The 10,942-nt window shown below is 39.1% G+C and overlaps 1 pseudogene; it reads left to right on the plus strand.

Annotated features, from left to right (window-relative positions):
• The first annotated feature begins 2,027 nt into the window (after positions 1-2,027).
• On the plus strand, positions 2,028-5,896 carry LOC120714086 (annotated as a pseudogene).
• The last annotated feature ends 5,046 nt before the right edge of the window (positions 5,897-10,942 follow it).

Consider the following 10,942-nt stretch of genomic DNA (forward strand, 5'->3'; position numbering starts at 1 on the left):
CAGTTTGATGCCTTTAAAAATATTTTTTCACATCATCAAAACTAAGTAGTAATTCTATTTTCTTTTCTCTTTTCTAAAACTAACTATTATAGGCAGCTTTAAGGCATATTATTTATTTATTTGTTACATATTATTAAGGCAGTGTCTCACAGTAATGCTTGTATTTTGTCAGTTCTTTTGTGTTGGCATACGTCTTCTTCAGGATTATATTTCTCCCATTTTCCTAATAATAGGAGATAAGGTAAAGATCAGTTAGAGACAGTATCTGTAAATAATGTGAGATTTGTACAGCCACAATGTTTACACCATACGAGAATTAACCAGCTTTCACAACTTCTAGGCACACAGCACTGAACACCGTGGGTGTCCCATTGGGATCATCACTTATTTGGAAACATTTCTATTGTTGTTTGGGCTACACTCAGAGTAGTGCATATTTGGAGCTTATTTTTTCATATTTGGATTTTCAATTTTCTTGTGTTTCCGTCAGTTGCATGTTTTTTCTTAGGTTGCAGCCCACTTTGTTCTCAGAGTCACCACACAATAGGGCTCTCTGCAGACACCAGCGACACAGAGATATGCTCATAAGGCATCACATCTGCATTGAGCGCTGGAGATCACAGTTTATTTACCCAAGACTATTTTTTCACACTAGACTCACCCTCCCACAAATGATTGCTTTTTGGCACTATTCAGTAGTGTCTGTCTGTAGTCTTGCAGCACACTGATAGGATCATCTTTTGTGCTTAAAATACCAAGATGTCCCTGCCACGTTATAGATTGAGTCTTGGTGAACAGAAGCCGAGAGACATAAAACTACAAAGAAAACATTACCCTATCTGGAGACTTTTGATGGTTGAAGTCTCTGCTTGTGTTTTAAAATCAGGACCAAATTCAGCGCATGCAACTGAGCCTTAATCCCCAAAGAGCATGGCCTCATTCCAGTGATTGATTCTCATTCAAGTGAATATTGATTGTCCTCATTCAGAGAGTTCAAGCAGCCATTTGTAACAATAACAGTCTGATATCTCCTCCTCTATTCCTCTTCCTCTCGCTGTCCTGGCTGTATTCAGTATCAGTAGGATGCTGTGGTGTAATAGTTACAAAAGCCTACAGACAAGGTTCAAGGTAAATAATACTTTTTATCAGAGCTCATAAATATAATCGGTATCATAACCATATAGTATTATAATCATTGTCATCATGCCAGCCGTACCAGGCCATTACTGCCAGAGCTGTCCAGGGTACTCTAGTGTTTAGCTCATCATTACCTAACACCCTAATCTAATAGATAGACAGAGCAACCTTTTTCTCTAAAGCTCACTCTGCAGGGCACAATCCCTCAAGTACTGCTGAAGCTTTAAGGCACACAGCAGTCTCTCTTAATTTGATGCTAGCAAACATCTCAGCTTCTGTTACTCTGACAAACTGCAGCCTGCATGGCAGACAGATTGTCCTAAATACAGGTGTTACTTTCTTAAGTTTGGCAACATTTGATTTTTGCGTCGTTGACCACAAGTTTGGTGATTTTTATTCCATTTTCAAAGTGATGTGTCTCTGTTTACATTCCTTGTGTTGTGCTAAATCAGTTATTGCCTAATTGAGCCAGCAGTCTCTGATGTACATAATAAAGAAACCTATGGAGCAACAAAGTGTATTTGTTTTTTTTGTACACCTATCTTGGCTTTAAAATACAAATATACCTGAGATACCCAATAACAGTCATTAGTTACTTCTTTTCCCTATTCGCGCTTTGCTCCTCTCAGATGGTTAATGCATATCACTCTTCAATTACTTTCGTTTTTGCATGCTGCAGTCTGGTGTTGGTTCTCATGCTGACAAAGAAATGTTTGCTTATCATAACAGGAAATTGTCATGCTCTATGCCGACCACTGGGTTGTGCAGCGTTCCATCTGTACCATGTAATTTTTGCTGGCAGTCTTGAAGTGTACCACATGCACCTGTTTCCTGTCATTCTGTATTTGTAGTGGTAGTACAAATGTACCTAACACAGTGCCCCTTCGACCATGGTACATGTCGGCTCGCCGGCTTGTGCCATTCAAATAGTGTGTTATAGAAGTCAGTGTTGCCGTCGTCACGCCCTCATCAAGTTGAATTCAGTTGGGCAAATCCAAAATTAGCTGCGAAGATTAGACCAGGTCAGCTGATCATAGCCTGTATGCAAATAAAATATAACAAGTCATTATGTGACTACTTTCTAATTAAATATTTTCCTCACACTGCACCGGTACACCCGATCTTAGGTTGGGTTCCCCCACCTCCCAAATCCCACTTTAACTACTGACCCCTTTTTCCCCTAAAAGTTTTTTTTATCAGATCATAAATATGAGTAAAAATTGGGCAATGTATGTGTTTTAACAAAAATTAAACATTTTTAGTTTGACAAATTTCCTTAATATAGTCATTCTAAAATTGAGGCGTGAACCCAATAAAATATGGAATAACAAGTTTGCTTGTTTGTTTTTTCAGAGAAAAAAAAAAATTATAGTTTGGTGCTATTTTGCAGATATTTATTCCACTTAAATTCAGCTTTGATCCTCTGTTGTTGTTAATGATTGATTAAAAGAAACTGTGGTGTGTGGGGCGTGAACCTTTTCCAGTTTCTCAAGTTTGAGAAGCAATGTTCTAATGGTTTCTCCTTTGCTCGCTCCTCGTGGAGCTGGCAGTAAAAGAATACTATAACCTTGGACATAGATCTCACTATAATGATGATAGATAAAGTGCCAAACAGAAATTTACTGGTTGGAAGGAGTACAGAAGCACTCGAACAAGTAAGTGTGAGACGTATGTTAGTGCAAGAAATCCTGTGCAGGCTACAATATGTGCCTTCAGAGGTGGTAAGCAGAAGAGTCTAAAAAGAGTAAAGTATTTGCCGCAGCAACACTTTTAGGAACAACTAATACAGTTTTTGCCCGATCCAAGCTTTTTGAGCCAATTCAAATGAAAAATTACCTTTTTTTTCTTAAATGTTACAATTTCTCACTTACAACATTTGATAAATAATAAATAAAGTTTCTGTTTTTATCTCCATTTTATTTTTTAAATTCAGTTGAAAATATCATCCTTGAATAAAGTAATCACTGGTTTAAGCTTCAACCTAAACTGTTTATATATTTGGTTGGTTATTGTTCAGTTCCTTAGGAGTTAGTTCATTTGCGTTATAATTACAGAGGATTATAATTAGCACATTTAAAGTTTCTGAAGATGCCAACAACCACTGCTAATTTGCCTGTGAATATAAAAAGCATAGCTACATTAAATCCCCACTGCTTCTTTAAGGAAATGTGTGTAGCTCTGCTGAGTAAACATTTGCTTTCTATATGGCTGTATTTATTGCTTTAAAAACAATAAAACCTCTGCTGAACAAATGGCAACTACAATAATGACTTTATTGTGCTGATGTCATGAAAGATTTTGATGAATCATGCAACAGTGTAATGCAGGAGGCCACACCTACATCGCTATCAATTACAGCACCATTTGAAAGTTTCAAGCATCACAGGTGGGAACAGAGCCTTGAACACTAATCTATGGTTTGTCAATCCGGTGGCAGTTCCTCATCTGTACGAGTTTAGAGCCATCTGGTTTAGAAAATTGTTACTGCAGAGACACCTATTGCCTGCTGACAGTACTAGCTTCTTTATTTAGCTCACTATAGTTTTAATGCAGATTTACAATATACATTCATCCATTTACTTTGTGAAAATAATATATATATAAAAAAAAGTAAAAGCTGTGATTTATTGATGTACAGAATTCAGTTTGAGGTATTTGGTGGTTAAGGCCCAGCACAGCAGAATGGAATCCCAGTGGTGATAAGGATCAGGGCATTACCCTGTAGACACTGGTGGTGGAGATGAAGATGAAGGCTTGAACTGGGTTGCACAAAGGCGACTGCAAGGAAAAATGACAGATGAGCGGTGAGATTTAAAGTATGGAGTGAAGGCTGATTGGCCTGAAGAAGGCAAGCAGAAAGCTGATTGGGCTAGACCTGTGGTGTCACAATCAGCTTGAGAGTGTGGGAAAGTGGAAATGATGTAAAGCTTAGATTAGCCAGAAGCATAAGCTTCATGTAAAACTGAGGTTATTGTAATCACCTCTAAACATTGACTTAATACTTACATTGGTATGACATATACGTATGTATGTACAAATATGTAGGGACTGCTTTCTTGCATTTGCCCAATATAAAATTAGAAAAATCCTATATTAGAGTGATGCTAAAAACTCTCCTCATCCCCAGCTGATCCAGGCAGATGGCTGCCCCTTCCTGAGCCTGGTTCTGCCACCGGTTTCTTCCTGTTAAAAGAGGGTTTTTCCTTACCACTGTCATCAAGTGCTTGCTAAGAGGGCTGGCCATTTGCCAACAAACGATTGTTGGTGTTTTCTCTGTATTATTGTAAAGTCTTTACTTTATAATATAAATCTCAAATTTAATGGACTTGAATTACTTCTTGTATGTTTGTGTGTTTCAGGCTCTTGTTGTGGTCGTAATTCTGTAATGGATCTTTGTGCCCATCTACATTAAAGCTGGGGTAAACAGAACTCTAAGGCTGCATATTGACCTGAAAGGTCCTCAAAATCTATTAATTTCCACTACCCAAATGACATAAATGACTACTATGTCTGACGACACTTTGAGTAATGACAAAAATCTCATGCTTTGTGGATGTATTTAAATCGTCACCTGAATACTTCAGAAGAGGTTTGGAGGACAGTGCATTCGCATTTATCTCTCTGTTCTCTCCCTTGTCTTGTATATCTTCACCAGAATTTCAGTAAGTGCCTCCAAAAGCAGCAGAAAATATTTATATTATACCTGTTTTCGATGGTCCTAAATGAAATCCTACACTTTTTTCTCCCAATTCAGGCAGATATTTTTTCTGGTACAACTTTTATCCAACAGGCCCTTGGGCCTTGGTTTTTCACTTCTAGCAGTTACTGCACTATATACTGTCAAAGGTTTGTCCACAGGAAAAATTCCCTTCCTTTTCTATGGAACTCACAGATATTTTCCTAGAAAACTACAGTGTCATAGTACAATAACAAGTGTTATCGTACTTGAGAAGACTATGCCCAGTCATGGTACGATAATACTTGTTATCATACCATGACTGGACATAGTCTTCACAAGGCCATGTGTCTACACATGGAGATTTAGAGACACATCACACACACACACACACACACACACACACACACACACACACACACACACACACACACACACACACACACACACACACACACACAAATTCTCTGTCTTTCTTCATTGCTGGTTTAAATGTGCTGACTTGTTGTAGTCAGTTGCCCGTGGACTATGATAACCATGAATTGGCCTTATGTTGCTTTTTAGTAACAACACATCCACAATTGAAAATTTTACAGAAGGAGTAGTTACATAATTACAATATGTGTGTTTCCAATAAATAAATAATATATTTTATCCAAGGTGGACTGATCTACACAGACACTTTACAGACCATCATTGTGGTTATTGGATCATTCATTTTCATGGGCTTTGGTAATATTTTACTTACAATTTATTTGTTGGACAATTTAAAAAAAGGTGGGTGGTGGTGATTCTCCTCAGCTTTCCATGAAGTGAAGGGCAATGAAAACTTCAAGAGACTCTAGATGCAAGCTGTCCCTCAATCAAGGGTAACATCAGTGCAAACTGCTATGAGCCCCTGCCAGACTCCTTCCATATCTTCAGGGATCCAGTTACAGGAGACCTCCCATTGCCTGGCATGGTGATCGGACTCATTATTTAGGCTACCTGGTACTGGTGTACTGATCAGGTGAGTAAAGAAATAAACAGAAACACTGGGCAGCTCAGGTGCAGTTTTTAGCAATCATTTACAGTTAGTCTGTCGTCATAACCAGAGACTCAAACAACTGATTTACAGATTAACTCATTAACATATACACATTAATGCCCCTTCATATTGATTTTTGAAGCATACTCAACAAGCAGTCTACAATGGGAGGATAACTATGCTTTTAGTTTAGTTCTCTTAGTAAGAGCCTGACGCCAATGTAATATTTTTTGTTCCATTACAGATAAAGATGATTTGATTCATTGGTTGTGAAGGAAATTAATATTTAAAGTGGAAATCCATGACAACCAATTTTCATTTACTTACCAATCCAATCAACCATTCATGGAATAAAGCAAAACCCTCTTAGTCTCAGACTTCATCAGCCAATACTGTGTTACTGCTCTACAGTTTTTGGTTTAAAGTCAAAATTACAAGACTAAACACACAGAAAAATGAAAAAACTCAACTGATGCAGAGTGGGAATGGATATCTGAAGATTTTCTTGCAAAGCTGCAAAATTAACAAGGACTTCTTTACCAAGTTTCATGAGGAACACTCAATAGCAGCTTTCTGACTTCACACAAAATTACAAAAAACAGTAAGCCATTTTCTGATGGGAAGTTTATCAACGATTGTTGGTGGGCTCTGATCTGCTAGTAAGCCCATAGAAAAAAAGAACGGGCAAGGACACTGAGTCATAGACAGTTTGTCGGACTTTGAAGCACGTGAAACTGAACATGGTGACATAGGCTTCCACACAGCTGTCAGGTGGCTAAGTCTGCGTAAAGTGCTAAAAAGAGTATGGGAGCAGAAACTCAAGCATTTTGTGAGGAGAAAGGCAATTGTATTTCAGATCTCTCATATGACAAATTATTGATGTGCACTAATAAATGAACTAAATAGCGAACTACAAGACCAGAATCTAATATGTGAATTGCACACCCTATGATGACGTTTATGAGAATGTTGCAATTTATTTCAAACCAGTTGGAGAGCAGCATTCGTACTCACATGTCAACAGTGAAAGAAATCGCACCATCCGTTGATCACCTCAGGTGGTACTCATCCATGTTTGGAGCCTTGCATGTTAACTTTTTAAGGTGATTTGAAGACTTCAAATTAGTTAAGAGTGAAATGCACATGATTTTGTCTCCCTCCACTTGCACTTTATATACTACATCCAGTGATGTTCAGCTTGAACTCACTGACCTACAGTCTGATTCACTGCTGGCAAAGCATTTCACGTCAATATGCTGACAAGGTGTAAAATATACACTCAAGTTTTATCCCACACATTCATGTTTTTACACACTGGGTTATTCATAGATTAAATAAAGGATGTGTGTTAGTTACACAAACTGGTAAAAGCTTTTGTGACCATTTATCCAAAAGTTGCATTTCATCAAATACAACACAATAGTGTGAATGCCTCAATAAAGATGGCCTAGGCCAGCGGTCCCCAACCCCCGGGCCTCGGACCGGTCCGTGAGTCGTTTGGTACCGGGCCGCGAGAGTTGAGGCTCAGGTGTGAAATGTATGGTTTTCAGGGTTTTTATCGGTTTTCAGCGTTATTTTGTCATCGTTTTTATCGTTAACTCAGTTTTCCTGGGTCTTTTCACCTGTGTTATTAATAAATCTCCTTTTTTTCGGTACCGGTACTAGTTTTATTTTGTTGTATTTATCCGCGACACCTTAAAGGCCGGTCCGTGAAAATATTGTCGGGCATAAACCGGTCCGTGGCGCAAAAAAAATTGGGGTTGTTCTAGGCTATAAGAAGATTGCCAACACCCTGAAACTGAGCTGCACACGGTGGTCAAGACCATACAGCAGTTTAACAGGACAGGTTCCACTCAGAACAAACCAGAGGTGGGACCAAGTCATTGTTTTGCAAGTCTCAAGTAAGTCTCAAGTCTTTATCCTCAAGTCTCAAGTCAAGTCTCAAGTAATGTCAGGCAAGTCAGAGTCGAGTCTCAAGTCACTGGTGTAAAAGTCCAAGTAAAGTCACAAGTCTGAAATTTTGAATTTCAAATCCTTTCGAGTCTTTAAAAAAAAACAAAAACGAAAAAAGAATGTTGCAGTTATATGCTAAATGTAAATATTAGACCATGTAATTTTTAAATCTGTGTTTTTCTCAACACATGACAAAATAGTGAACTTAGAAAATATACACAAATTGTGAAATTGTACCTCTTTAAAATGCAGCTCAATTAAACCTAGCTCCAAGAATAATTTTCACCGACAGTTCTGAGATAAGCTGCATGTTATTCTTGGATGCGGTTGTAGGACCGGCTTTAAAATCGCATGACAAAAATATCATACATAAATAAATGATATTTTTTTAAAAATATCATTTAAAAAAAAAAAAACTGCATCACCAACGTAGCCTGGACAACATTTGCTAGTTAGATGAAGTCAGCTATCTCATCGTAGCATATTTATATGCATATTTATAATTATACGCTTCTTGGAGTGAGTGCATACACTCATGAAGTTTAGTAACTTCCGGTCACTGCAACAAGCCCAGGTACAGTTTACCGACGGATGGGTGCAGGACCTTGAAATGCACCGTGTAGAAAGTAAAGACCATCGTACGTATCATAAGTTTACCAGTCTCACAAATCGTCGTCATAAATACACATTCGTTAACCGTTTATTAATAGGACCTTTGAGCTCAACGATAATTAATTAGTAGTGGAAATAATTTCTGGTAGCATCACAGAAATGTAGCAGTGACAATAATATTGTATGCTGTAATCGCACTGGACAATTAGTGATACAAAACAACTGTTTTACCCTGTGAATAAAAGTATATGTTTTTGTCAAAGTACCATAATAACAGAAGCGAAACGCAATATTGTGTCAGGACAATTTACTATTTATGCACAATAAACAAAGGAGCATAGCGCGACAATTTCTGTTCAGCGCCAGACTTGCTTGTAACCTATATCACCAATTATGTTATGAAAATGACGCATTAACTACAACAGCAGACTGACCTTTGTGGAAATGCTTGGAGCAGACTAACCTGTGAGCTGGAGTGTTCTGGGACGTTATATTTGGTCTTTGAATGGCTGCAATCCAGTCGCCTCTTTGTTACTTCGGAAACATGGCTCGAACAATTTCTCTTCAACGACGTAATCCGATAACAACCGATCTCTTTACCCGTCGGCTTCCCGTGGCTGTCATGCGACCGGCTATTGCAGTTAATAATACAACAGCTTCTTGACATTTTTGTGTTTCTTTTTATCGCTGTGTGACTGATTTCAATTGAAAGCCTGCGTGCGCTAGTACGGCTTGCCACGAGTTCCCAGAATCCTTTGCGGTTCTACCCGTGAATGACGTCACATTTTCAATCTCTATATAATATGCATGTTAAATTTTATATTTGGGGTAAAATATCAAGTCTTTTCAAGTAAACCGGTTCAAGTCCAATTCAAGTCCCAGGTCATTGGTGTAAAAGTCCAAGTCAAGTCACAAGTCTTAGAACATTTTTTCAAGTCAAGTCTAAAGTCATAAAATTAATGACTCGAGTCTGACTCGAGTCCAAGTCATGTGACTCGAGTCCACACCTCTGGAACAAACCTCGCCATGATCGACCAAAGAAGTTGAGTGCACGTGCTCAGTGTCATATCCAGACGTTGTGTTTTGAAAATAGATGTATGAATGCTGCCAGCATTGCTGCAGAGGTTGGAGATGTGGAGGGTCAGCCTGTCAGTGCTCAGACCGTACGCCATACACTGCATCACATGGCTGTCCTCCAAGAAGGAGACCTCTTCTAAAGATAATGCATAAGAAAGCCTGCAAACAGTTTGCTGAAGACAAGCAGACTAAGGACATGGATTACCTGTGGTCTGATGAGACCAAGACAAACTTATTTGGTTCAGATGGTGTCAAATAACCATGTGAGGAGTACAAAGAGTGTGTCTTGCCTACAGTCAAGCATGGTGGTGGGATGTCATTGTTTCGGGCTGCATGAGTGCTGCTGGCACTGAGGAGCTACAGTTAATTGCAGGAACCATAAAGCAGAGCATGATCCCCTCCCTTCAGAAACAGGGCCACAGGACAGTATTCCAACATGAAAACAACCCTACACACACCTCCAAAAAGACCAGTGCCTTGCTAAATAAACTGAGGGTAAAGGTACTTAACTGGCCAAACATGTCTTCAGACTTAAACCCTTTTCAGCATCTCTGGGGCATCCACAAATGGAAGTTGGAGGAGCGCAAGGTCTCTAACATCCACCAGCTCCATGATGTCATCATTGAGGAGTGAAAGAGCATTGTAATGGCAACCTGTGAAGCTCTGGTGAACTCCATGCCCAACAGAGTTAAGGCAGTGTTGGAAATAATGATTGCCATACAAAATATTGACACTTTGGGCACAGTTTGAACATTTCCACTTAGAGGTGTACTCACTTATGTTGCCAGCAATTTAGACATTAAGGGTTGTATGTTGAAGTGACAAATAAAGTATGCTGAAAAGCATGAAACCATGGTCGGGTCTGTCGTACAGTGATGAATTAGAATGGATGAGATGGATGGTAACGTTTTCAGACAATTTAATTGAAATTTTTGCTGTATAAGATGTATGTATGTGTTTAAATGCTTTATTATTGCTCACTCATAACTTACATAACTTCAAATGGAGCTTTATATTTATACACAGGGAATTGCTGGTTGGGCTCCCGTGAACCCCAGCTGACACGGCAGGATGTTGGGTGGACTCACCAGAGCCTCTAGCCGATGAGGAAGGTGGCTGGATGGGCTCTCCAGAGCCTCCGGCCAACGTGGAAGGTGCAGTCTCTGCAGAGTGTGCTCACTCTGAATAAACTGGCTGGGGTGCATAACAGTCCATAGGGGAGGCCTCAGTCTTTGCAGGTGCCAAGAAGGGGCCTAAGTTACAGTTTGTGACATTTGTATTTACAGACAGCTTAGAACCCAGCTGTGAAACACATGGCTTGGACTGTTCATGAATAGTAAACACAGTATCAACCAGGTCCAAAAACAGACAGATAAACTGTGCTCACCTTACAGTAAGCACAGTTTGAAGAACACATTGCTGAAAAGCTAGTTCATGAACAAGGTACATGGATCTTTCCA

The sequence above is a fragment of the Simochromis diagramma genome, unplaced genomic scaffold, assembly GCF_900408965.1.
Source record: "Simochromis diagramma unplaced genomic scaffold, fSimDia1.1 OVJJ01000596.1, whole genome shotgun sequence".
In the NCBI taxonomy this organism is placed as follows: domain Eukaryota; kingdom Metazoa; phylum Chordata; class Actinopteri; order Cichliformes; family Cichlidae; genus Simochromis; species Simochromis diagramma.